This window comes from Carcharodon carcharias, chromosome 16, assembly GCF_017639515.1.
Source record: "Carcharodon carcharias isolate sCarCar2 chromosome 16, sCarCar2.pri, whole genome shotgun sequence".
NCBI classification, from domain to species: Eukaryota; Metazoa; Chordata; class Chondrichthyes; order Lamniformes; family Lamnidae; genus Carcharodon; species Carcharodon carcharias.
In genome coordinates this window covers 93,821,412-93,849,208 of record NC_054482.1, presented here as the reverse complement: position 1 = coordinate 93,849,208, position 27,797 = coordinate 93,821,412, and the positions used below count along the sequence as shown (strand labels likewise).

At 42.5% G+C, this 27,797-nt stretch overlaps 1 protein-coding gene across 5 annotated transcripts in view; it reads left to right on the top strand.

Annotated features, from left to right (window-relative positions):
• LOC121289089 (elongation of very long chain fatty acids protein 1-like) overlaps positions 1–27,797 on the top strand; it is a 76,540-nt gene that overhangs the window by 15,080 nt on the left and 33,663 nt on the right. The window contains exon 1 of one of the 5 annotated variants that reach the window (XM_041208117.1): positions 20,396–20,418. The exons of 3 other annotated variants lie outside the window; for them this stretch is intronic. The gene's annotated coding sequence lies outside the window, so the exon portion shown is untranslated. Of the gene's footprint in view, positions 1–20,395; positions 20,419–26,706; positions 26,818–27,797 lie in introns of those variants that run through there. One more of the 5 variants, XM_041208114.1, reaches the window with a different exon arrangement.

Below are 27,797 nucleotides of genomic sequence, written 5' to 3'. Positions count from 1 at the left end.
TCTTCTCCGCCGATGCTGCCAGACATGCTGAGTTTTTCCAGGTAATTCTGTTTTTGTTTTGGATTTCCAGCATCTGCAGTTTTTTTGTTTTTATCTCTGACAAAAGCATAGTTTGAACCTAATGCGAGTATCTCGTTAGTCAAACTGAAATGTGCTGCCAGGCCTGCTTGAGTATTTCCAGCATTTCTTGTCTTTATTTCAGATTTCCAGTATCTGCAGTATTGTGCTTATTGTAAAAGTTTTGGACATTAGAACAGACTTCACATCAAAAGAAAATACAATGTAGTTTTCGCTCCTTGAACTGGACGAATCAACATCCATGTCTATTGGAATGTTTCCTATCAGAATGTAGTGATTAGCACTGAATCTCAACATTACAAGTGCATGAAAAATGGGAGATTTGGTGTGCTATTGAGCCCATGGAGTCACTGTGCACACAGTACTCCTCACAGTGATATGTTACTATTACAGTGTGGAAAAGATGCAATAAATTAAGAACTCCATCTGGAGCTGGGCCTGATTGTGAAGGCAGTGGAGTGGGCTTCTAGGAATGTAGAAATATGTGCATTTTGGAGAAATGCAAGGGAGGGGTAACTTCAGCATTGTTTGAAAGATTGAAAAAAACCCGAATGTTTTATTGGCAAAGCCTATATAAAACAGTGATTGAATTTGGATGGAAAAGCTGCAGGACTGACAGCCAGAAATGGTCACTGAAAGCTGTTCTTTTCCCTGGAGTGTTGCAACTTGGGGCTGTGAAAGTATAAAATACTTATGGTTTGTGGGGTCTTGCAATCCTCATCTCTGGAACCCTTCTGGATTTCTCTCAAATTCGTTTTTAAAATTCAAATAGATTTAAGAAAATTAAATCAAATTCTCTGCTCTGCACCTCCCCTTCAGTGGGCAGTGATGCTAATGGAGGGCCCTTACTTGCAAATTTGCCCTTTTTTAAAAAAATAATAAACTAGAGGTAGCATTTCAAGATAGAATTAAATTTTGCATCTTGAAATGCTACCTCTAGCTTTAAAAAAAAAGGGCAAGTTGAAAAACTAGCTCCCCACGCTGGCTTTGTGACCCTCTGTCGCTTTTAATCAGTGGCATTGATACAGGCCAGGCAGAAGCTACAATGTACAGCATAGGGGAAAGGCTTCCCAAAAATCCTTAAGCCCAGTGATATTTCTGTTCTAAAGCATGCAGAGATGACTTTATGCTGGCTAGCTGGGACGTTGTGGGTTGTAGCTGTGTGCAGGTTGGATGGAGGGGGACAAAGGTTTACTTTTCTGTTTTGGGACAGAGGCGAGTGGGTCTTTCCCTTCTAGGGAAGTGGCAGGAACTGGCGAGTGAAGAGTTTGTTGGGCATTAGTTAAATCCGGGTTCTGACATGTGGAATTAATGGGAACGAAGTTGCTGTGGCCTGACTAACCTCTGAGGGCGTGTGGCCTTTTAATATAGAAATGCCATCTGCTGGAGGTTCTTTTGATTTGCACAATTAGAACATTGTGAGAGAGATTAAAAGAAGGCTGTCCCCTTTCACCCGCCTGGCACGCTGGCTGCAGATTAGAGTAAGGGTGCACACTGTGCCTTTATCACATTCTAGACCCTACGCTGCTCTCTAATTTAAAGTGAAACTGCTCAGCTGCCTGCAGATAAGAGGTAAGGAAGCACTCGTGCTTTTTTTTTCGTATGTTTACTCAAATTTGCTGAGCTGTGGTTTAGCCTGATGGTGTCTGGAAGCTGAGTGGTACCACTTCAAAATTTGCACCTTTTCTAGTATTTCAGGAATCAAGGGTGTTCCTGAAACTCTTTTCCTGTTTCCTGCCCCCCCCCCCCAGATATTTGGGAAGCAGTATGCTGAGGTTATGGATTGCAACAATAGGTAGTCTTCTGGTTGGCATATACTGGACATTTTTTATCCTTGGGGGTTTGATGCACTTCTTAATCTCTGCAATTGTGTGTAGGAATTTTGTAGTTGTGGGAATAAGAGAAAGCTATTCAGCCACTTGAGCCTGTTGTAGCATCCTGGTAAATCGATGGCTGATTTGTAACTCAACTCTGTTTGCTAACTTTGATCCATTTTCCCCAAATACCTAACAACTGTATTAAAATACTTCAACTGATCCATCATCCACAGCCTTTGGGAGAGAATTCCTGATTTCATCCCTGAATGGTTTAGCTTGTTGAGGCCGTGGTCTGTGGAGCAGGCTTGAGGGGCTGAATGGCCTACTCCTAATTTGTATGTTTGTATACGTACCACTGGATACAGTAATTAATTTCTCTACTATATTTAAATTCTTCTGTTTTAAACACAATTTGATCACCCCTCAACCTTCCAAACTCCATGGAATATACAACAAATCTATGCAACTTGTATTTTTAAAAGAAAACATTTTTAGCTTTGATCATACATTCTTATCTGTTTGTTATTTCAAACCTTAGGGCTCTCATTTTACTTACTTTTGGTACCTTCTCCATTCTCTGCTTCACTGGCTGCCTTACTTAAAAAAAAGTGCTCTTATTTCACTCAGCACTTTTTATCCTATTGAGTTGAAGTATTCCCTCCAATAATATTCATTGGGCCTTCTGGAGGATTGTGCATGTTATAAACAACTTGTTTTATGTTTGACGTTTTTGCTGTGCTTTTCCGGTTAGTAGACGAAAATGACTGCTTCCACCTTCTCCATTAACGTCTGACAAATGAAGATGTCTTTTCATTAACTCTTACTCTGTACTTGAGTGGCTGTATAGGCTTGACACTGGAGCCGGATGACATTTAATTGATCCAATTGGGGAAATAATCATGCTACTCTTATTTCAGTCTGTATATAAAAAAAGCTGAGTGTAATGATTGAGGAGGATTTTAAAATCCTACTCAAATACATGAGATAACAGCACACCCAAGGTAAAACCTTTTTAAGCATGATGCTTGGGAGCTTTTTGAGCAGGTACAACTTGCAAGTAAAAAAAAGTTTTAAATGCTCCTTGTTGCTCAGGATACTACTTTTTACAGCAGGAACTAAAATGTTCTTTTGCTTGAACCTTCTGCTTTCTATTTGATGAACTCTTGCCTTTTTAGTTCATGTTATTATCTTATTTGTAAAGAGCTAGGAATTAATTGTTATATGAATATATATTCTGGGAAGCCACATTTCCTGTCTCACTTTGATCACGTGTTGAATAACACTCCATCAGTGTGCCAGCCATATGAAGTGCAGCAAGAAATAGTCTACAAAGCTCTGTGTGATGATAAATTTCTAACTTGTGGGAGCCAAAAGACACAACACAATCCCTCAAATGGCAGGACTGAGTACTAAATATTTTTAGATACAGGGTGTTCAGGATGGATAGAAAACAAAAATGAAGAGGGATGGCGGTAATAAGGAGAATATTACAGTGCTGGAAAGAGGATGTCATAGAGGGATCAAGGACAGAATCAATTTGGTTAGAGTTAAAGGGCAATAGGTACATTCTGTAGACCACCAACTAATCGGAAATATAGAGGAACAGTTTGCAGGGAAGTTAAAAGTGCAAGAACTACAATGTAGTGATAATGGATTTTAATTATCCTAATGTAGACTAGGATAGTAATAGTGTAAAGGACAGGGTGGGGGCAGAAATCCTGGTGTTCAGGAGAATTTTCTTGATCGGTATCTTTGCAGCCCGCAGAAGGAAACCATTGCTGGATTTTGTTCTGATGAATGGATGGATAAAGTGCAAGCAGGGGAACATTTGGTAATATGTTATAATATCATGGGTTAACCATGGAAAAGGCAATCCACAGTTTAAAAACACTGGATGAGAGAGAATTTTGGTGGGTTGAGAATAGACCTGTCCAGAATGAAAGATTGGCAGGCAAAACCATAACTGTTACATTTTTTAAAGGGATGGTTTGGGTACAGCTCAGGTACATCCTAACCTGGGGGAAAAGGGTAGGACAAACTAAAGCCTGTGCTCCCTGGATGATGAAAGACATAGTAAACTGTGTGTGTGGGGTTGGGTAGGTACAATGGAGAACCATTTTTGTTTTGTCTGGAACAGATAAATCATGGTTTTATAACAGATTTATTATTCAACATGTGTAAACACACCTACTGAAAAGATTAATTTCAGAAAGGTAGCATGTATGTATGTCTTAAAAGGCTGTGTTTTTTTGTCAAACTTGCTTTTCCCCAGGATGAAGTCTTATGCAGGCCTCTAATCCTTTATTGGTCCACTAAAGAAGAGTTGGAGGTTTTAGGAAGATGGATTTGCTGTTGATTATTGTTTGCAGTAACAGTTTACTCTTGTTCCACTCTAGTCATTGTGGAGTATTGAAACCCTGACCTGGTACTTCAGATAGAGGTCAAAGGCTAGTCCAAATTCTCTGCCTACTAGTGATTCTTAGGCAGGGTCTTATTCCTTGGCTGGTCTAGATGTTTCTCCCTTTCACTACACTGAAAATGCATTATTAAATCTCCTTATCAGAAACCTGGTTTCTCTCATGGCCAGACTATTTCTTCCCATTGTCCTCCAATGGTTTCTGAAGGCTTGGCCATTGTCAAACAATAGGGTCCAAACTTTGCCCATTCACATCATTGTGATAGAGCAGGGTTTTTATTTCCTCTCTCCCGTTCTCTGGCTTTCAACTCTGAAGCTGAAAAGACTGTAAACAGTATTGTGCAAAGTTTCTTTAATTCTTTGGAGAAGGCCAGCCGTTAACCACAGGAAAGGACAAGTCATTAAAATGTAAAAGACCAGACTACAAGGTTCTTGTAGTTCCACATGTATTGGCAGGAAAGAAAAGGCTGCCTGACCTCTCGACTCCATTTTGTTTGTGTCCATTGCAAATTTTTACCCCATAAGTCCATATTGTCTGAGCATGACATGTGAATAGTAAAAGGGTGGAAGGGGAGAAGTATGGTCAATTAGGCACTGAACTGGGGGTCTACACCTGGTGGCAGAGGGCATTACTGAGGTTCTAAAATGAGTTTTTTGTATCAGCCTTTACCAAGGAAGAAAATAATGCTGCTGGAGCCATAGTGAATGAGGACGTAGTTGAGATACTAGATGGTTAAGAATTGACAAAGAGGAGATAGTAAAGGTTGTCATTAAAGTATGTCACCTGGACTGGATGGGATGCACCCAAGAGATACTAATGGAAGGGCAGGAATTGCAGAGGTGCTGGCCATAATCTTCCAGGGTGATGCTAGAGGACTGGAGAATTGCAAATGTTAGCACCCTTCAGAAAAGGGTATAAGACTAAACCCAGAACTACCAGCCAGTTAGTGTAACCTTGCTGGTGGAAAGATTTTGGAAGCAATCTTGGACAATTGTGGATTAATTGAAGAAAGTCAGCACTAATTTCCTCAAAAGCAAATTGTATTCAGTAGGCTTGGATTTTTTTGGTGAGGGGATGTGTAACTCTTATAGAGTCAAAACAATTAAACTAAATTAACAAAATTGGGATAAATCAGGCACAGCCCCTAATTCAGGTCAGCTGTAAAACCAAGAACAAAGTTTAAAGGAAACTTACAAACTTTAAATTAAAATGTGATTTAAAGGGGTCAACAAAACACCCCAGTCCCCGCGGTGCCCATCGGGCATGGAAGGTCTCGAGAGTGCCGGCAGACACAGCGTGCTCCCTCTCCAAAGACATCCGGCCGCGAAAGTAGCCGCGGAAGAGGGATAAACAATTGGGCGGGACTCCCTCGTCGATCACCCGCTGCCTGGACCTGTTAATAGCCAACTTGGCCAGGCCCAGGAGCAGGTTCACGAGGAGGTCCTCCTCCTTCCCGACCCCCTTCTGCACCGGGTGTCCATAGATCAGGAGCGTGGGGCTGAAGTGCAAACAAAACATCAATAAAAGGTTTTCCAAATAACTAAAAAGGGTGTGCAGCCTACCACACCCTATATATGCATGGTCCACGGACTCCACAAGAGCGCAAAAAGGGCAAGTATCCTGGGAGGCCGTGAACATATTATACGATTATAGGGGACTGCTGCATGCAACATCCTCCAACCCAGGTCCCCGATTGAAAGGGGGAGGACACCTCCGTAGAGGGCCTCCCATTGGGGGCCTCCGCCGCCGGACGGCAACAAGGCACGCCAGGGCGTGTCCGGGTGGCAGACAAGGGCGAGAAAATGGAAGGTGAGCAGCAGCAGTCCGTACAAAAAGCTCCTCCGTGCCGTGCCAAATGGCACAGAGGGCATGTCCCCGAGGCAGCTCATATTGCGGGGCACCAGCACCCGAGGGAGGGTTCGGGGCTTGGGGCCAATGTGGAATTCTGTCCGAACAGGGGAACGCTCAGACAGAAGACCACCGCGCACCTGGGCCACCTCAAGACCCAAAATAACGTCGGGTCCGAGCACGACCGTTCTCAGGTCTTGGATGGCATCGGCTGCGACCTGGACACTCACAGACGTGCGACGTGCCAACTCTTGCGGGAGCATCCAGCCCAGTCCTCCGCCACCCAGCACGTCCCCGATCCTGGTCACCCCTGCAGCCACAGCCCTCCTCGAGGGGATGTTTATATGCACCTCCAAAAAGTGTTTGATAAAGTGCTCAAGTTGCCAGTGAAATTGAAGCCCGTGGATAGGGATAGTGGTAGCATGGATATAAAGTTGGCTGAGTGACTAGAAACAGATTGTAGTGATGAAGAGAAAATACTGGAAAAACTTAGGTCTGGCAGCATCTGTGGAGAGAACAGTTAATATTTCAAGTCCATAATCTACCTTCAGAGTAGTGGTGAATGGATGTTTGGACTGTGCAGTGGTGGTCCCCAGGAGTCAGTACTAATAGCCACTGCTTTTCTTGATCCATACTAATAACTTGGGTGTACAGGGCATATGAGACTGAACTTGGAAGTATTGTGAACTGAGGAGGATAGTGATAGATTTCAAGAGGGCATTATGATCCTCCTATAGACCAACCTCAGATGAATTTCTCAGTGACTGCAAAGCATTACACAAGACTTTACTGTAACAAATAAAAATTAAATCAACATTGAGTAAATGTTGCCTTTATATTTGAGTAAATGTTAGTAGGAAATTAATAGACTGAATTATAGAAAAGGTATCCCCTATTAACTTCACATAACAAAGTCCACACCACATTTGTATATTACACCACACTCTCTCGGTGGAACTTAGGTTTTTAAAATCCCAAGCTTCTCCTGGCTTTTAACAGGAGGCTTCTCCGTGCCTCACCAGGATGAATCTTTGTCCTTTTTTAAACAAAGCCCCTTTACTCAATCTTCTGGACATAATCAAATGGACATCCAGTAGCAAGGCACCTTCTGGCGACACCTTTGTCTCTAATTGTTCACAACCTTGTTTTTAGGACTCGTTATCCGTCCTCACCAGCACTCTGCTTGGTACTTAATACCAAAAGTCCATTTTTCTTCCCAGTTGTGGGTGTGGTCTTGTCCAAATCTCAGGCTGGCTGTTTGTATACAGCAAGGCTGGCTGCTGCCTCCTTTTTGTTGAGGTGTTAAAGCTTGCACCTTGGTTTCAATAACTGATTTTCTGTCACCATAACAAATAGGCCCATGGGTTTGTCTGCAGGCAGACTGCCTTAGGTAGTCACATCTCCCTCTCCCAAACTATTTTTCCCCCTCCCTTGAATTAAAGGGAACATAGTCATCTTATGAAGTCCATAACAACAATAGTCAGGTTGGTGGAATGGATGGGCACTTAGTAGATGAAACTTAATACATAAGCGTGAAATGACAGTTTGCTAAGGACAAGAAATACAAAATGGGGGTGGGGGAGAACAAGAACAGACCTAGGGGGTGAGGTGGGCGCTATATGTGCATCCTTGAAGGTGGCACAGCAGGTTGAGAAAGTGGTTTAAAAAGACATATGGAATCTTTTGGGTTTATAAATAGGTGTAAAGTATAATGGCAAGAAAATTATGATAAAATATTGGTTTAACCTCAAACTGGAGTATTGTGTCCAATTCTGGACACTGCACTTCAGGAATGATGTGAAGGCATTTGACGATGCAGAAAAGATGAGGGACTTCTGTCAGTGAAAACTGTTGCTCTCTATCCTGGCCTCGTGAATAGATGGAGAAGTTGGGGTTGCTCTCGGTGTGTGAGGGGAGATTTGATGGCAGTGCTCAATTTCATGAGGTATTGAGGCCAGAATAGAGAGCAACAGTTTCCATTGATCGAAGACACCAAATGCAGAAACTTGTGCATTGTATCTTGGAACTCCTAGGAGCAGCTGGTGTCACCTGAGGTGCATTTGTGAGGATGAGTGCTATGTGGATGGCATGTTTCAGGAGATGGTCACCCTGAAGCTTTTAAAGTGCAGGCAGAGAGGGACTGAGTGGTTGCCAGACAGACGAGGCAGGTGGTGCAGCAGTCCCCCTGAGGGCATCCAAATTATAACAGGTGCTCAGTCCTGAGTACCAATGGGGGATTGGGTTCTTCTGGAGAGAGCAGTGACAGTCATGACTAGAGCACCATGGGTGGCTCAGCTGTGCAGGGAGAGAGAAGAAAAGATAGCAGAGCAATAGTGGTAGGGGATTCTATAGTTAGGGGAATAGACGGGTGCTTCGGTGGTCGCCGATGTGATTCCAGGGTGGCCTGTTGCCTCTCTAGTGCAAAGGTCATGGATATCAAAGTGGCTGCAGGGCATTTCTGGAGGGTGAGGTGCACAGCCAGAGGTTGTGGTCCACATTGGTACCAAGAATATAGATAGATAAATCAGTAGGCTGAGTTTGGGGAGTTAGAAAAGATATTGGCAAGCAGGACCTCCAAAGGGAATAATCTCTGGATTGCACCCAAGGCCACGTGCTAGTGAGCATAGAAATAGGAGAATACACTAGATGATGCGTGGCTGGAGAGATCATGCAGGAGGGAGGGCTTCTGATTTTCTTGGGCATTGGACCAGTACTGGGGAAGGTGGGATCTGTACAAGCTGAGCAGCCTACACCTGAACAGGACTGGCACAAATCTCCTCGCAGGGAGATTTGCTAATGGTGTTGGGGAGGGTTTACATTAGATTGGCAGGGGGATGGGAACCTGAGGGCATATTCAGATTGGACAAATCTGGAGTGGGAGATGGAAAATTAGTGAGTGACTCTGCAAGACGGAAGAAATAAAGGTTTAAAAAGTGTACAGTACAGGAATTTGGCAGTTTAAAAAAGGTATGTATTTAAATGCAAGGAGTATAACAGAGCTGAGGACACATGGCAGCATGATGCCATTGCTGTAACGCAAACTTAGCTTAAAAGAGGGGCAAAATTGGCAGTTGAACATCCTGGATATAGGGTGTTCAGGCAAGACGGGGTTAAAGTGAGGGGGGGGCTGCTAGTGTTGGTGGTATTGGTTTAAAAAAATCAACTACAGTTGAGGAGGGATGTTGTACTAAATCATCAAATGAGGCCATATGGTTTCAGTTCAGCAGTGAAGAGAGGGGTAGCCACACTAATAGTAATAAAGCTTGTGACAGTCAAGTCACAAAAATTGTTAGCCTAGAGGAGAATAGAAAATACAGGGATGAGGTAAAAAATTAAAGCCAAGAGGATATGAAAAAACGTTGGCATGTAAAATCAAGGAAAACCCAAAGATGTTTTTGGTACATTAAGAACAAGGAGCTAACTTAGGCCCTACTCTTACCTTATCAGGGATGTGGAAGGTGACTGGTGCAAAAAGGATGATGCAGACTTTCTAGTTAGTGTGAAATATTAGATACAATAAGCATAGTGAGGGAAGTACTGGCTGGATGGATTCTATCCCAGGCTGTTAAAGGAAGCTAGGGAGGAAATAGTGGATGCTCTGAGGATTATTTTCCAATCCTCACGAGATACAGATAAGGTACCAGAGGATTGGAGGCCTGAATGTTGTACCATTGTTTTAAAAAGGGTGCAAGGGATAGGCCAATAATTATAGGCTGGTCAGTCTGCTGTCAGTGGTGGGCAAATTTAGTTAATTCTGAGACAGCATTAAACTGTCACTTAAGCATGGATTAGTCAGCATGCCCTTGAGGGAAAGCAGTGTCTGTCTTCCTCAAATTCAATTCTGTTAGTAACAAGAAGGATTGAGGGGAGTGCAGTGGCTGTGGCCTACATGGATTTTAGTAAGGCATTTGACAAGGTCTCACATGGCAGACTGGTCAAAAGTAAAGGCCCATGGGATACAGGGGAATGTGGCAAGTTGGATCCAAAATCTGCCCAGTGGCAGGAAGCAGAGTAATGATTGAATGTTTTGGTGAATGGAAAGTGGTTTCCAGTGGCGTTTCACAGGGTTTGGTGTTGGATCCCTTGCAGTTTATTGTGTATATTAATGATTTGGGCTTAAATGTGGGAGGTGTGATTGGGGAAACTTGCAGATGACACACATTGGCCATGTAGTTGATAGTGAAGAGGATAGCTATTGACTCAAATGATATCAATGCTTTGGTTGTGGGCAGAAAAGTAGCATATGGAATTCAATCCGGAGAAATTAGGTTTTGCATTTTGGGAAGGCAAACAAAGCAAGGGAATACTCAAACTGGAGGATATTGAGAGGGATAGAAGTAGTACACCTTGGAGTGCATGTCCACAGGCTCCTGAAGGTAGCAGGACAGATAGATAAAGTGGTAAAGTAAGCATATACAATGCTTTTTTTTATTGGACAAAGGTATAGGATGCGAAAGCAGGGACGTAATGTTGGAACTGTAAAATGTGTGGTTAGGCCACAGCTGGAGTTTTGCATGCAGTTCTCTTCACATTATACAGGAAGGACAATTTCTCTGGAGAGAGTACAAAGGAGATTAACAAGAATGTTGCAGGGTTGGAAAATTGCAGCTTTGAGGAAAGCAACCCTAACCTACCTAGAGCAGATGAGGTTGAGGGGTGACTTGAGGGACCTAGATAAGAGATGGGGAAAACTTGTTTCCTCTAGTGGAGAGGTGAATTACCAGGGGGCACAGATTTAAAATGATTGGTAGAAGGGTTCAATGGGCTATTGAGAAATAATGTTTTCACCCAAAGGCTGGTAGGTATCTAGAATTTGCTGCCTGGTTTGGTGGTTGAGGCAGAAATCTTCAATTCCTCAAAGGTACCTGGATCTGTACCTGAAGTGTTGTAACCTGCAAGGCTACAGACTGAGTGCTGGAAAGTGGGATTAGAATGGGCAGCTAGTTTTTTCAGCTGGCACAGACCTGATGGGCTGAATAGCCTCTTTCTGTGCCATAAATTTCTATGGTTCTAAGTGGAGAACCAAAGGGCACCAATTTAAGGTGTTTAAATAAAAAAAACAAGCAGGAGAAACTTATGCAGTGAGTGGTTAGGATTTGCAATGCATTGACTAACACATCACCAGCCTCTTAGCCAGAGTTGCTGTGGCAACCTGGCATTTTTCACATTCGTGTTGTAGTCTGGCACTATGGATAGTGACCGTAGAGGCTCCCAACTTTATTTCCATCATTTTGGCTGACCAGGAAAATCTCCCACTCTTGCTGTGTTTGAGAGATCTGCAGGCTGATACTCGGCCTTTTTTGGCTGTGTTATGAACACTCCTGCCTTGACCAAGTCCTGGGGCTGGACTGGAACCTGGAGCTTCTGGCTCAGAGGGGCTACCCACTGCACCGTAAGACCTCCATGAAAGTGTGGGGACAGATTCAGTTGTCGCTTTCAAAAAGAAATTTGATCTGCCTCGGAGGGAGAATTCGAAGGGCTACAGAGGAAGGGTTGGGAGTGGGAATAGGCAAAGTACTCTTGCAGAGACCTAGTGTGAACACAGGGCTGAATGGTCTCTTGTACTGTAACCATTCTTATTCTTTCAATGCTATTTTTCTTTGGAAAACTTAGCCAAATTTCACTGTCACATGATTGGGCAGTGGCCCCTTTTCTTAAAAAATTGAACAGTTTTCTAAATTCTCTGAAGAATGTTAACCATGATGGTGTAAATTTCAGTATCTTAATGTATTTGCCCCTGTTTACTCTAATGGACATGAGGCTGGATTTTAAATTGCTGGCCAGAACAGGTTTAAAAATTGCACTCCTGTGGGGTGTGTCTCTGGATCTCAGTACTTGCCAGACACACACACTCACTCTCTGATTTTTTTTCAAAGGTTGGGTGAATGGCAAACCTGATGTGCCTCCAGTTACAGCGCATTAAGCTCCTTGAGCATTTTAACAGGCCAGAGCAGGTGAGAATGTGATTTCTTTTGTCTTGCCATCTTTTCTCCCCCAGCCAAATTGGGAACCCGAACAGTCTGGCACTGGATTCTGGGCATTATCTTTTCCATCTAGCCACTTTGGCCCTTCTTGAGGCAATGCCTGCTGTCTTCTGTGAGGCAGAGACAGGCCTTGTCACCTTTGCTCACACACTAGGCAGTTCCTGGTTATGCTTGGCACCACTAATTGGGTGGTTAGTTTGGATAATAGCATTGACACCTTGGCTTTGACTAGAACTTGGCTTATGGCTAGCAACACCCTGCCCCTTACCAAAGCCTCCCCACCTGGTTATCCTTGCCATTTTACTTGGCCACCACACACAACATCTTGATCACAGACAAGAACATCTCTGCCTTCCATGTATCCATCACCCTCTTCCAAACCCTGGTGCCTTTTATAATCCTTTTTTTGGAGGGTGGGGGATGGGTGGTGTAGGGGAAGGACAAGCATTTGAGTCTTTTAAACTGCCCTTTCAAACCACTAACACCATTTTTGTTTTCAATTGTTAGTCTTTTCAATCACTCCCCTCTTTCCTTGAACCCAGTGCAACCTGCGCTTGGTCCTGTCACCATTTCTGGCTGGTTCACTAATTTCTCCTCCAATCTGCCAAAACTCCCAAGATCATCCTGGGAAGCAAAGAGCAATGAGTAGCTGTTTTCTTCACTGCCAACTATCCCTTTCTTTCTTTCCTGCTGTTTTAGCCCTGCACCCACACTTGTCCAATTTCTCTCACCATCATGCATTTCCCCCTCCCACCCCCCAAAACAAGCTAATCTTATCCACTCTTTCCTTCTCCTTCCTCCTAATTGGTTTCCTTCCATTTAACATTACCAGTGGAGAGGAACCACTTGCATTGTCCCTCTTGCAAAACCACCATTCCTTCCCTCCTTTATTTGAAAATTGTTATTGATCTCCAGACAACTTTTTTCTTAATGGAAACATTTTAACTTTATTTACAAGACGGCAGCAGCAGCTACACACGTGCATCAAACTCTAACTAAAGAAGAACTCTTGTAGAGGTTCCCTGTGCTGTTAGCACATTGGTTTATACAGATCATGTGATCTTACAACGTAGGACTGTAGCTTTAAGAATAATCCTACATTTATCCAAACTATAGCTGCATTCCTTCCCTTTACGTTTTTTCTGTACACTTTTTTTGTATTTATAAGGATATTTATCTCATGACATTACAATATTTACACAGGTCATAAATTACAAGTTCAGTCTTTCAGGTGGTTTCCTGATCTATGTGGAATGTTGCAGATTCATGACTTCAGGTTCTTTTGTAGGAACCACATTAACGTTAGGCATATGCAGTTCAGTGTCCTTGGTTGAGCAACAGAAGCCACTGGTTCAGTAATGGTTAAATATGGAATATTATTTTGTCAGGGTGTCTCTCTCTTTTCTCAAATGATCTACATTTTTACGGGTGATCTGGGCCTCCACTTCCATGTGGTATGACAATGGTCTGGTCACAGAACTCGCTTTACCAGGTAACCACTTCAGTCCTCCACTGAAATTCAAAATTCTTTACATTTACTGCTTCTCCAACAGTAAATTGTCATTCATGACTATGCAAATCATGAGTTGCTTTTTGGTTCCCTTGACTTTTCTCCACCTTCCCCTCCAAATTGGGAAGTATTAGGCTTAGTCTTTTCCAAAGACAGTGCCTCATCAGTAATTCTGGGGGGGTTGGATGTTCTGTAGTGAAATAGAAAGTGAGCAAGTTTGGTCTCCAACGAATTGCCTGTTAACTTTTTTTTTCCCATCTTAAGTTTGTACTGCCCTTTCCGCCAGACCGTTTGATGACTGATGGTACGGAACAGTCTTCACGTGGTTGACACCTGAGATGATTGCCACAGGTAATCTGTGGATGGCGAAGCTCTGACATAGTTTTTCCTTGGTAGCTTCTGACATTGGTGACTTTACTCAAACATCTAACCACTTGGAATGTGCATCTATAATCAGTAGAAATGTGGCTCCAAGGAAAGGACTGACAGTCAATGTGCAAACGTAACCAGGGCCTACCAAGCTACTCCCATTGGTGAAATCATGCTGCCACGTTTGCAGCTGTTGACATTGCATGCAGTGTTTTACCACATTTTCAATCCATCCCTGGCCACCAAAGAGAACTCCGCTATCATCTTCGTTCGGGAGATCCCTGGATGGGCACAGTGTAGCTCTACCAAAAGTGGTTCCCTTCCTTGTACAGGAACTACTACCCATGCACCCCATAATACAATACCACCTTGACTGCTCATCTCGTGTCTCCATTTGAAAAACGGCTTCAATTCATCAGAGACTGGTTCTTGGGACCAACAATGTAATACTTCGTCTCTCGCTTGACAGGACTGTATCATGATTTGTCCAGTTTCTTATCTGCCTGGCACAGACTGGTGAGGAATCTACAAAATTCATCACTAATACGAGTTCTTTGGGATTGGGACATTGTCATCATTCTCTTGCAAAGGAAGGCGACTTAGGGCATTGGCACTTACTATATGAATCCCTGGTCTACGTACAAAGGTATATTCATATGCTGCCAAAATTAGGGCCCTTCCTTGTATTCTTGAGGAGGCTATTGGATGGGGGGAGCGGTGGGGGCGGTGGGGGGTGGGGGGGGGTGGGGGGGGGGTATAGCCTTTTCCTCACTAAATGGTCCAAAAAGTGGTTTGTGGTCTGGCACTATTTTGAAATGTCGCCTGTGCACACATTAGAGGAATTATTTTTACACCAAAAATAATCACAGACCTTCCTTTTTCTATCTGATTAATATCCTTTTTCAGCTGTGGTATGTGACCTGGATATATAGGCTATCAGCCACTCTGTGCCATCTTCCATTTTGTGAGATTAGTACTGCTTCCATTCCATCGAGGGACGCACTGCAGGTTAGCACCAATTCCTTCATCTGGTCATAATGTGCTAACAAGTTTGAAGAGTGTAAAGTTTAATTTCATGAAGGCATCCTGTTGGGGTGCCTCCCAAAACCAACACTTTTTTTTTCTTAGCAGTGAATGTAGAGGACTAGAACTGTGGATAAATTTGGTAGAAATTGCCCATAATTTATCATCCCTAAAAACGATTTTAAGTTCAGACATGTTCTTGGGTGCAGGTGCCTCTTATTGCTTTAACCTTTTCTTCGACCAGGTATAACCTTTGGGCATCTACCTGGTGGCCCAAATAAATGACTTCATTTGCCTGAAAAATGCATTCTTCCCCCTTTGGGTGCACTCCTTCTAAAAATCACTTCTGGACTTCCTCTGGGTTAGCCAAGTGTTCCTTTTTCTGTGAATCCAGTTATCAGTATGTTGTCCAGGTAGATCACAACCTTAGGAGGTCCCTGTAGTAAGCTCCATTGTCCTCTGAAAAATGGTACAGGTTGAGAAAGCACCGAAGGGCATGCGTGTATACTGATATAGCCCTTTGAGGTATTTATGGTTACGAATTCCTGAGAGGTGCCCTCCAGCTCCCGTTGCTGATATGCATGACTTATGTCAAGCTTTATATACATTTATGCCAAACTAGTAGGTGGGACAGAGGCCTTCAATCTTGGGAATAGGGTACATGTCCAGTTTGGCTGCTCTGTTTGTTTATAGTCCCCACAAATCTGGATGGTCTGGTCTGGTTTAAGGACAGGAATTATGGGTGCTGCCCACTGAGAACTGAACTGCTTTTATGACACCCAGCCTGTCTAGCTGGCTCAGCTCAGCATCAACCTTCCCTTTTGGGGTGTATGGTATTAATCTTGGACCCAAAAGCAACCCCTTGCTTCTTGAAAGCATGTAAATCTTGGCCTGTAGGCCTTGGACTTTTCCCAATTCATCCTTGAAGACTTTTTTTTTAGCAGCTCTGGTAGTCCACCTGCTTGCAACTGGAAGATTTCGAACCAGTTTAGTTTAATCTCCAACCAATCACGCCATTGAAATCCTTCACCTTCTACCACCATCACTGGTAGCTGTGCCAATTTTTGGTGCCTATAATGATCAGTTGCTCTGGTGATACCATTGTACTTGGATTTCTTCGCCTGTGTACATTTCAACTTGGCAGGTGTTTTGTTCCAAATTTAATTGTCACCTTTATTTAAATATCTGAAAGTGTGTTCTGCTATTACAGTGGTGGAAAAACCTATGTCTACTTACATTTTAAGGGTTTACCATTCACACACTGTAACAAATATTGGCTTTGTCTTCTCAACTTTCATGTTGAATAATGAATAAATGTCAGAGTTGGTTGTTTCTGGCTCTTCTACACTAAATACTTCATTGGACTTCGATTGTTGTTTGGAGGCCTGTTTAAATTTAGCTTTGCACTCATTTGTGTCCACTTCTGTGACAAAAATAACATACTAATTTTTAAAATTGCCAATCGCTAGAAGACATCGATGAGAAGTTATTTTTCAATTTAATTGCTAAGCTGTTTCCCCTCTTTTTTCGGTTAGCGGGAGCTGTTCCCTGCTTGGAGTCTCAGCTTTTTGCAATACTTTTGGCTGATTATTCCACCCAACGAGGAGAACAGTGCCATTTTGTGCCCCTTGAATTGCTTTTGAATCTCTTATAGCACTTTTGGTAGTGCTATTTCTAATGCTTTCTTAAAATCAAGATTCACTTCAGCTAGCAATCTTTGCTGAATAGTGTTTTCCTGCATGCCACTTAAACTATCTCTGAGCATGTCATTCAGAGTTCCACCGAAATCGCAATATTCCATTAGTAATTCTAATTTTGCCACATAGGTAGCAATTGTCTCCCCAGACACTATGTATTCCATAAATTGAATCTGAACCTCTTGCGTTGTGACAGAGGGCTTGGGTTGGAAATGTCCCTTAACAAGGTTTATTAATTCACTAAGTTTTCAAAGCTTGACAAGACCCCTGTGCCCCAGATTTGAATTAAACTATAGGTCTTACTCCCACAAATACTCAGGAGAATCGCTCTCCTCTTTTCCTCCCTCATGATTTTGTTTGCTTGAAAGAACTCGAGATGTTCTACGTGAGAACAATCAGTCTGTGGCTGGCTCAAAGGGATTGATTCTGCCAAACTCTGGAGTTTCAGATGGATACATCTTTTTATATTTTTAATGAACTTGGATACTCACAATCGCTGGGCGAGGTACAGCACTGAATCTTATCCTCGTCGCCAGTTTGTTAGAGTTAATCTTCAGACAACTTTTCTTGGTTGACATATTTAACTTTATTTACAAGACAGCAGCAACAACTACACGTATGCATCAAATTCCATAAAAAAAACCACTTTTTTGAAGAGGTTCCCTGCACTGCTAACACATTGGTTTACACAAATCATGTGATCTTACGACACTGGATTATTCTTAAAGCTACAGTCCTATTTTTATCCAAGCTATAATTTACTACAAAAACCTTATCCAATCTCTACTCTTTTTTCCTCCCCTTGAACATGTTGCCTCTCCAATCCCTGTCCATCTTTTCCACAATTCCATGCTTGACTCTCTGCACTCCTGTTTCCAGATCTACTGAAATGGCCCATTTGTCACCAGTGATAACATCTTGTGACTCCTTTTATTTATTGATCAACAGTGAAAAAGACCTTGTTTAGTTCCACTTACCTAGCCCTTTACTGGAGAAGTTACGCTCTGCCTACAGTCTCCTTTTGACTTCTCCCTCTTCCTTTTATCTACATGCTGCACCTTGGTGATATCATTCAAATACTGTGGACAGAGTTCACATTTGTGCTGACTACACCCTGCTCTCCTTCTTTTCCACTCACTGCTTCTTACAACTTTATAGAATTTCCTTCTGTGTTCCCAGATTGCAGGTCTGACAAACCATTTCTGGGTGAGTTATTATCTACAGTTAAATTTGAAGAGACCAAAGCCACTAACTTCAGCTATTGCCACTGTCTCGAGTGTGTGCGCATGTGCATCTAAATCACTTCAGGCCACCTTGGCTTTTTATAGTTTTTTTTTGTCATCTTTCCTTTGAGTAGTGAGCTTATTGTTAGAAGACAACCAAGGTTCAATCTGTTTCAAAGTTATCACCACCTAAAGCACTCACCCATAGAGTCTTGTGAACCAAAACTGTTAGTTGAAGAATTGAACTGCTGGAATGTAATTTGGCTGCACTCTTGCCTCAGTCAAAGGGTTGGGTTCAAGCTTCTACCTGGGTCTTCAGAACATGGTCAAGGCTGATGCATCCATGCAGTAGAGCATGTTCTGATTTCCGTTAAATAAGACATTAAACGGATATGGCTTAGACCCCATGCTACAGTTCTCCCAGCATGCTAGCCAACAAATTTCTCAAATCTGCTTAACTGGTTAACTATCTTAAATTGTGGCCTTGCTGTCCAGAAAATTGGCTGGCTGTTGCATTTATCAGGTGACCTGCATTTCAAAAGGGCCATGTCTATGGTGATATGGTTTAATGCCCTGGTATGGTGGGATGTGTTTTCCCGTAGTGAATCTGGGCTTGCCAATGTCCTTTTCAAATGTTTGTTGACTGCTCTTTCACCCTCATTGGAATCTGATTGAAATCTGGTGGTGTGTGTTAAGTTCCTTTTGTCCTTTTTTATAATTATTGCCCTTTTCATCCTATCTTTCTTGTCTTCAAGGATATCTGTAAATTAGGCCATTTCTGACCATCTCCCTCATGTCATTTTGTGCACCTCCATTCCTCTACCATCTACCCAAACCTAGAAACAGATACCTCCTGCTTTTCTCCAACTCCCAGTGGCCTTTCTTCTTAGTACAAATTGCTGCCTAATTAATGGATTCAACTATCACTACGAGTGTGCATGCAGTTTATCACTGACTGCACTTGGATTAGCTTGGGTTCCTGAATGGAAAAACAAAATAGGGTGGATTAGTCACTTACAAACTTGACTATCTGGAATAGTCAATGCTTTGTACTGGAAATATTTCAAGAGTTACAAACTACGTGACCTCGATGCTTATCCTGATGCTGCTGTTCAAGGTTGTATGCCTGAGTTATTCTTGATGCTGAGAGTTATTGTCTTCTACGTGTGACTGAACTTGGTTAAATTCTCCAATCCTATTTTAAGATGGTAGAGCTGGCTAGCTCAGATGGTTGAGTGTGGTGCTTAATGGTGTTGGCAGCATGGGTTCAGTTCCCTACAATGGCTAAAGTAGTTCTTGAGTCTTGCCACTGCTCCTTGCCCATTGTGGTGATATGGTAATAATATGAAAAGACTGCTAGGCATAGAAGTGTGGAGACCTATAAGCAGCTTTGCGAACCATAATTGGCAACCTTCAGACAACCTAGGGTGCTTGGATGGGGCAAAGATGTAATGATAGGCTACTCAATATTTTTGTTTAAGCCTTTGCTCCTGGATGAATCAGGGTCATGTTGCTGTGATGTTTCCACACATACCTGAGGGCAATATGGCTCAATTCCTGATGTCAAGATATAATATCGTAGAGGCCCTTGTTGGCAAAACAAGCAGTTATTTATTGATCTTTGGCCTTTTCACAATGGTAGATATGTGACACACCCATCAAGATACTTCATTTTCTCTCCTGGGGGCATTAACTCATGCTTAATATAGTGGCATTCATTGTTCATGTAATACTTTTTGAGGTAACTTTTTTTTGTTCCATTCAGAAACATGGCCAGTGAATGATCAACAGTTGCGCATGGATAGCACCATAACTGACGGTGCTTGATCTCATATGATGTGCACATATTTCATCAGGAATGCAAATATTTGGCTGACTTTTCCTCCTTAGCCAAGGGGCTTATATCATCTGATTTTGTAAACTCGAGTCCTCCACTTGGAAGCAATTAATAGAACAGACCAGGTTTCACACTTTTTGGGACTGGGGGAGGGGGGTTTATTAAAGGAATATAATTTCCCTTTTGAAATCTGATTTTTATCATGCAGATCAAAATATGCATGGAGGTGTACACATAGGGACATGACCTTCACCTCAATTTACTTTGTTTGAATTGAATATTTTAATTGCTCATCTCGAGGAATCTGGAACTGCAAGTTTTGAGTACATCCAGGTCATCCCACTGTTACCTGAGTGGAAGAACAGTGGAAATGACACCTGCCATCAGCCCAGCTGTCCAATTGTGGGTTATTCTGAAACTTGGAATACTCCGCCATGGCGTGCATATTGTACTAGTTTGCCTGGAACCAGTTCTTCCAGAATGTACCAGTTGCAACAAAGCCACACTTTAGCAGCAGATTATATGGTAGTTTCGGGAACTGTTGCAACTATGGAATTAAAACTACTGTTTTTCTTGGGACTGCTGTAGTTGAAAAGAGGACATTTCAGTTTTAAGGTCAGATGTTTAATTATTGACAAAGGCCAGTTCTCTTTTTTTGAGAGTGGGAATGAATTATGGGTTCATGACCTTTTTTTCCAAATTTTGGAGTCAAAGTTGGTCAAAGTCAGAATTGATTTCTAACTTTTACTCATTTCTAGATTCATAGAACTCTATTGGATTATTGGGCATAGTATTCAACGTGAGAGCTCGTTTGTGATCCTCCAAGTTCTTTTGCATTAGTGTACCAAAGCTGACCTTTTTTTGGTTGCCTGCTTCTGTGAACTAGCCTGAAAGCAGGAATACACGGTCATTCTGTTCTCATTGTGATCTCCCTTGACCATCAGCGCTAAGATAAGTATCTCTAAAATGACATGCTGCCAGGGTTTCGTTATACTGCTACACAATACATTGTAGTGATGGAGTCATCCACAGTTTTGCCCCTTTCTCAAGCTAACAATCATGGAGACAAATCTGCCTGACTAAAATTGGGGGAGAGAACTGAGCTGCTAACATGTTTGTAAAATGTAGATTGCGATGAGATAGGAACTGTTTGCTGTGACTTTGACGCAACTTCTTTACAACTCTTGGAACCTCTACGTGCTAGGTTATGGAATGTTTAAGGGCAATTAATTCTGTCCTTTACATAACCAGAAATTTTGGAATTTTTGTGGGACAGCCACCGCCCCCCCCCCCCCAGCCCCCATGCGGGTTCCTAGATTAGGAATGCTGGTTCTGGAGAGGAGCCAGGTGGTAATTGGTTTAGTGGGATGGTGGCCTCAGGAGGAGCCAGGGGTGCCAGAGGAGTGGGAGTGTTTTCACACTCCTGCTGATTTTAAAAGGATATGCTCCTGAGCAGGCTCTACTCCCTCCTGGGAGTAAAATAAAAATCAATATGTGAGTGTAAATACTGGGGAATTAAGCCCATGTTTCTGCATAACAAATTCCAACAGAATAATCCCACTGGCTGTTCAGAGTCCATCCGGGTGCATCACACCTGGATTTAAACATGAGGGCTCCCCTGAACTTGCAGTGTCATTGCAGCCCTTCATTATGGCAAACTTCTCATTGTTCACCACTATTCAGGCTATTGTTTCCTTTCATCTCATTCTTGTGTGGTAGAAGTGAGTGTCCCTTGGATCCATTTTAAGCGTTGCTTGTGTGTAATTCAACTGCTTTCATTTTTGGGGATATTGTTGCCTGGTGTTCTTTTGATATCTGTTTCAAAATAGAACTGCAGAATCCAGGCATTGGGCAGCATTTCTAAATATTCAAACATTTTACAGATCCCAGAGGGTTGTTCTTTTGCTCCATTGAAACACCATTTTGAGCTGTTCAGAAACTATTTGTAGATTTTATGTTCAACTAGTTGGTACAGTGTTTACTGATTTTTGCAAAATAACATCTTGGTCAGAGTCCAGTTCAATCTTCATGCTGAAGATGCTGTAGAAATGTGTTGTGACAGGAATGGATGCCTGTTTGGACTGGGCCTGCAAAAGTGACTAACCCAGGACTGACTCCTGGCGACAAATGGGTGTGTAGGAATTGTGGATATTGGTACCATACAACGTCCAGAATTTTACTTGAATTTCAGTTGACTCCATTTAAGAGACTGTGTTTTAAGTAAATATTTCTGAAGCTAGATGTGTGAGCAATTAAAATTCTATTTTTCAGTTTGAGCACCATCCTGTTACCCAGGGCTCTGTCATAGGCACACTACAATTTGAGCTGAGGGTTGGGGAGATGGTGTCTAGTAGAGCTTTTTGGTCTTGAGACTAGTGTCTCACTTTGATTAAATTGGGGATTTAAGAACTGATCATGGTGAGAAGCAGTATCTACTTTTCTATCTACTCTCCCTTGGTTTTGGGAAATCCCTCGGTCATTGATGACTTCCGCTCTGCTTCAGTCAGTTCTGAGACGGCTGAGTCCAGTGTGTGATCTGCAGGCTCTGCTGCATGCAGGGCTGATGGGCTTGAAGGATTATGTTGATATGTTTTGGAGGCTTGTGCGCGCTTTCCAACACATTCAGGAAATCTCTGATGCCTTCCTGAATAAGACGCCTCCATTTTGGTCAGTCACAGGCCAGGGGCTTCGGTGAGTCATCAAGGATGTTTGATATCTTGAGGCAGGCTTTGAGGACATTCTAAAAGCACTTCCACCGAGCTCTTGGAAGTCTCCCTGCTGCGACCAAGTTTGGAGTCGGACATACGGCCAACTTATCCTGTCAAGTGGAGTTGGCATTGAGTGGTCCCTTTGAAGATAGGCATGAAGATAGGGAGAGGATGCTGCGGTTGGGCTGCCAACCTTGGCATTGGATTTGGAGAATCTTGCAAAGACACTTTTTAGGTCACTGCTGTAGGTTGTCCAATTCTCTGAAGTGCAGGGCTAAGTGTATAGGAGGTCCAACACTAAACCATTAAACTGCAAACCACCTTTCCATTTGCACCTATTGTATTCATGGCTGTCCAGAGAATGACTAGTCATTTAAATCTCTTGCCTCTCTTGTTTTGTCACTCTGGAAATTACTGTTTGCTTTTTTTTTTGTGGCATCACTTAAATAGGTTGCATGTCTGTAGAAACAGCAGACAAATAATCCTTTAGTGCTTTATTTAGCTGTTCAAATTCTCACTGGCAATTTTTTATGGTTCTCCTGCTTGAACACTTGCCTGTTGCATCCTTCTCTTTTTAAACTGCAGGGGTAAAATTAGCCATGTGAAAATTGTGTCGCAGATGGTCATTCGCAGCTGTCTTCTATTTCACAAGCCTTTGACTAAATTATTTAATTGCTTGAATAATATCCATACAGGATGCATATGGGTGATGAATCATGACTTCTGGTCCTGCTATTTGGTTGTAAGGCTGAAGGAGGAAGGTGTGGTGGTGTCTGGGATAATCCATTAGAGAAACTGTGTGGAGTCTTGAACTATTGCAGGAGATTCTCTGGCTGGAGAAATTGGGTGAGGGCATCCAATTAGAGAGCAGGAAAGGAGATTGGAGAGAGGTGGCTTGGGGAAGTGCAGAAGCTTGGCTTGGTGGAGAAGGGAGGGATGTGGCCTTGTGTAGCTGAAGAGCTGGTCTCAATTTTATTGGATTGTAAGGAACAGTGGGACAGAATAATTCTAGGGGACATGGTTCTTTAGTGGCAATGTCACTTGGCTAGTAATCCAGAAGCCCAGACTAATACTCTGTAGACATGGATTCAAATCCTACCATGACAGTTAAATTAATTTAAAAAAAAACTGGAATTGAAACCTAGTCTCAGTAATGGTGACCATGACAACTATCACTAATGTCTTTTTTTTTAGAGAAGGAAATTTCCCATCCTTGCCTGGCCTCCATGTGACACCAGACCCAGACTCTTAACTGCGCTATGCAATGGCACTCAGTTCAACAAATGATGGCCTTGCCAGTGATGGCCACAGCCCATGAAAGAATAAGGTTTTGGGGGGGGGGGGGGGGGGGGGGGGGGTGGAGTCGAGTCCACTAGTAGTGGCAAAAAGGAAATTGATTTTGCATTAGCAAGACAAGATTAGTAGACTTGTAGTGTGTAATCTTGCCAGAGGAGGGTAGGGTCTGATGTGGTCCAGCCATATATACTAATGGATGGTGTTACATGGCTATGCCCCTTTTTTTTTTGAAAATGCTTTTTCGGTTGACAAACTTTTTTTCAGTTTGAACTGAGACAGAAATGAAGGCTGACGTTTCCTATAATCCACACAACCATTGAAACTCATAACTGTATCAGACATTAAAAATGAATGCAAAGTGCTGGATATTAAACAATGGCTGCAGACAATTGAACAGACAGACCCACCCAACTTTTTGGAAATACACACTGGGTGAAGTATTTCCAAGCAAGGCTGCCAGCTGCTAAGAGATTGCAAGTGACATGGGTGATGTCGAAGCCCTCAGCAGAGGGAACAAGCTGAGAGCACTTTTTTTTAAAAATCAAGTGTCACCCAGTTCAAGAAGTCAACTCTACCAGAAACCTACCAGTGGACCAGGATCTCATAATAATTGCAACATCTGCATCTGACTGCATCCAAGAAACCAAGTAACCCATATCGGCAGCAGCATGGATAGAAGATTGGCTAGCTAACAGGTAACAGTGGGCATAATTGGGTCATTTTCTGGTTGGCAAGATATAATGAGCAGTGTGTCATGGATCAGTGCTGGGGCCTCACTTTATTTTTACAATTTTATATAAATGGTTTGGATGAAGGGATGGATGTTATGTTTGCTAAATTTGCCGCTGATACAAAGCGAGGAAAGTAAGTTGAGGACATTACTAATGCCCTTTGTAGTCTCTTTAAGTGAGTGGGGAAAATATGAAATTGTCCATTTTGGCAGGAAGAATAAAGAAGCATCTCTAAGTGGTGAGATATTGCAGAACGCTGAGCTGACGAGATCTGGGTATCTTGGTGCACGACTCAAGGTTAGTCAAATAATTAGGAAAGTTAATAAGATGTTATCGTTTGAGGAGTATTGAATACAGGAGCAGGGAGGTTCTGCTTCAGTTATATATGGCATTGGCGAGACCACAAATGGAGTACTGTGTATAGTACTGGCCTCCTTTTAATAGAGGAAGGATGTAAATTTGTTGGAAGCAGTTCAGAAGGCAATGAAGACTTAATAGCTGGAATGAGCTGGTTGTCTTGGGGAAAAGTTGCTAGGCTTATCTGCTGGAGTTTAGAGTAAGAGGCCACTTGATTGAAACAAAAGACCTTGAGGGGTCTTGACAGGGTGGATGTGGAAGGGATGTTTCCTCTTGTGGGAGAATCTAGAACCAGGGGTTGCCAATTTAAGACAGGAGAAATATTTTTTTTGAGGGTTGAGTTTTTGGGACTCAGCTTTAAAAATATTTTAAGGACTCTGTTTCTCAAAAGGCAGTGGAAGCAGAGTTGGATAGATCCTTGATAAGCAGGGGGGGGTGAAAGGTTATAAGCGGGTAGTTGGGAGTGTGGAGTTGAAGATGAAATTGGATCAGCCATGACCTTATTGAATGGCGCAGCAGGCTTGGGGTCGAGTGACCTCCTGCTAATTTGTTCACATGTATTTAAAATCTACACCTTGGACAATCAAAGGCGACTTAACTGCATGTTCTTTTACCCTTTTATTATTGGACTCTAACTCTCTTATTTCTGATAGCTGTGTGTGGGTCCTAATGACTGCACGAAAGCCAAATGCTTGATGCTGTGTTTTTATTGTTTTATTATTCTTCCTGGGTTAATAAACTTGCTCATTTTCTTTTCTTTGACTCAACCTTGTTTGTTTGGCTCCTTCTTGCTCACAGCTTAACGAAGTGCATTTGGATTTTAAAAGTTGTGACCAACCAATGAGGTTGAATAGAGGGGAGCCAGTTCACCCCTTTTCTCACCTAATTGTAACAATGGCTAAATCATATTGCATTAGCAAGACCAAGATTAGGACAGCTGTCCTGGCTGTAAACATGAGAATAAATGAGTCCAAGTTAAATTCAAGGTTCCCATAATGAAGTTAACTTCTAGCTTAATAAAATTGCCAGATTTGCTGAGACCGGTGCCACTATGTAAAAATGGCACTAGATATATTTATCACTTTTTTAAAAAATGAAACTTCCAGAGGGAAGAGTGCTCTGTTCAGGAGGTGATTAATATTTTGGAGGGTTTGCAGTGCAACAAATTCTACAGCTCAGTGGCACCAAGCTACTGTATTTGACAAGTTTCAGTATGTTTGAAGGTGATTTGTGGATTCATTTCTGGGCTGCATTTGATAGCTGGAAGAAGGAAAATGCATGCCAGCAAGTGGGAAATGTCACCTCACTGGCATTTACGACAAGATGCCAACTTTTGGATTTAGCAGCAGAGGCATTGTTAGTTTTAGGGGAAACTAACTTGTAGTTCAGGGCACCTCTGGCAGCAATGATGTCGTCTCTATTTATAGCACTGCTGCTGCTACATGCAACAGTGTTGTAATATAAAAGGGGCCATGAACTGAGAAACTGATTACTGCGTGCTGATTTTAAATGAGTGAAAGAGTACAGGGAATTTTGGAGTTGAATGTTTCTGAGCTGAGTAAGGAGGCGTGGTTGTGCCTTGTTGGCATCTTGGCAATTAACTGTGGCTGTCTTCGGGGGAGGGAATCCAGATGGATGAATTGTTTATGCGAAAGTGGATTTGTGCAGAGTGGAATGGGGTGGGGTGTGCCCCCCCCCCCCCCCACCCCACACTAACTGGGACTGTTTGTTTGTTTAAGAAATTTTACCACTGAATGGATGATTCATACAGGGGTGGGCCTTTTGGCACTGAGTTGTACCAGGCTCTCTAATCTTTTCTCTTTTCCTACCCACCTCCCCAGTTGCAGTCTCTGACAGGTAGTCAGGGACACGGGTTGGGGGGTCAGTTACTTAAATGCACACCAGAGGACTTCTGAAATCAGGTGAGAGCTCTCCTCCCTCTGACTTTCAGGAACTAATTGAGTGTAAAGCTGCAGGGGTCAAACAAAGGCTTTACGCTGGGAGCTGCTGCGTACTGGCAAGGAAGTCTGCTGCTTAAAAACAGGAACTGACAGCAGTGGATCAGCCTCGCAGCGGAGGGAGTGATTTAAGTTTCTCCGAAATGGGTGCTTACAGCTCCACTGCGGATATTCCTGCTGGGCTGCTTTGTTTCATACCTGATATATAAAACTTTTTAAGCTGTTTTATAATGTTGGCATCTCCAGAGAGATCTTTTGATTAGAAAGTTGTTTGGATCTGAATAACTTTGTTCTCCTCAAGAACCTTGTGTTTTATTTCATTTACATTGCTGACTCCTTTCTAGTTGGGCAGATTTCAGGCCCTTATTTTTCTGTTGATTTGGGTTGTTGTGAAGAAAGAACTTGCTTTTCCTGTCCTGCAATTCTACAGAACTGTGTCCAAACATACTTGATTGGCAGTAAAACACTTTTTGTAGAAGTTTAGCCATAGTTGTAAAGTGGATGTCAGCCAATTTGTGTACAACAAGCTCCCCAAAACAACAGTGATGACCGGATTTTTTTTTTTTTGGTTTTTTTTTGATGGTTGAGGAATAAATATTTGGCCAGGAGACTGGGAGAAAGTGCCATGGGATCCTTTATGCCTATGAAAAGCAGATCCTTGGTTTAATGTCTCAGACCAGACTGCCCAAGTGTGCAGCAATATGCTAAAGTGTCTGCCTAGATCTAATGTGGGGATTGAACCAAACTTCTGATTTCAGTGATCAGTGCCATTTGATCTAGTAGTATGTCCAGTGATGATTGTGGATTGCACGCGTGCAAGACAGAGCATTCTACACCATAAGCATTTACAAGTCAGTGACAAGTTTTTAAAAAAAATTAGCATTTTTCTTTCCACTCCATGATTCCTTGAAGACATTGGCTAGTTTTTGGGATTCCCTTTCCTC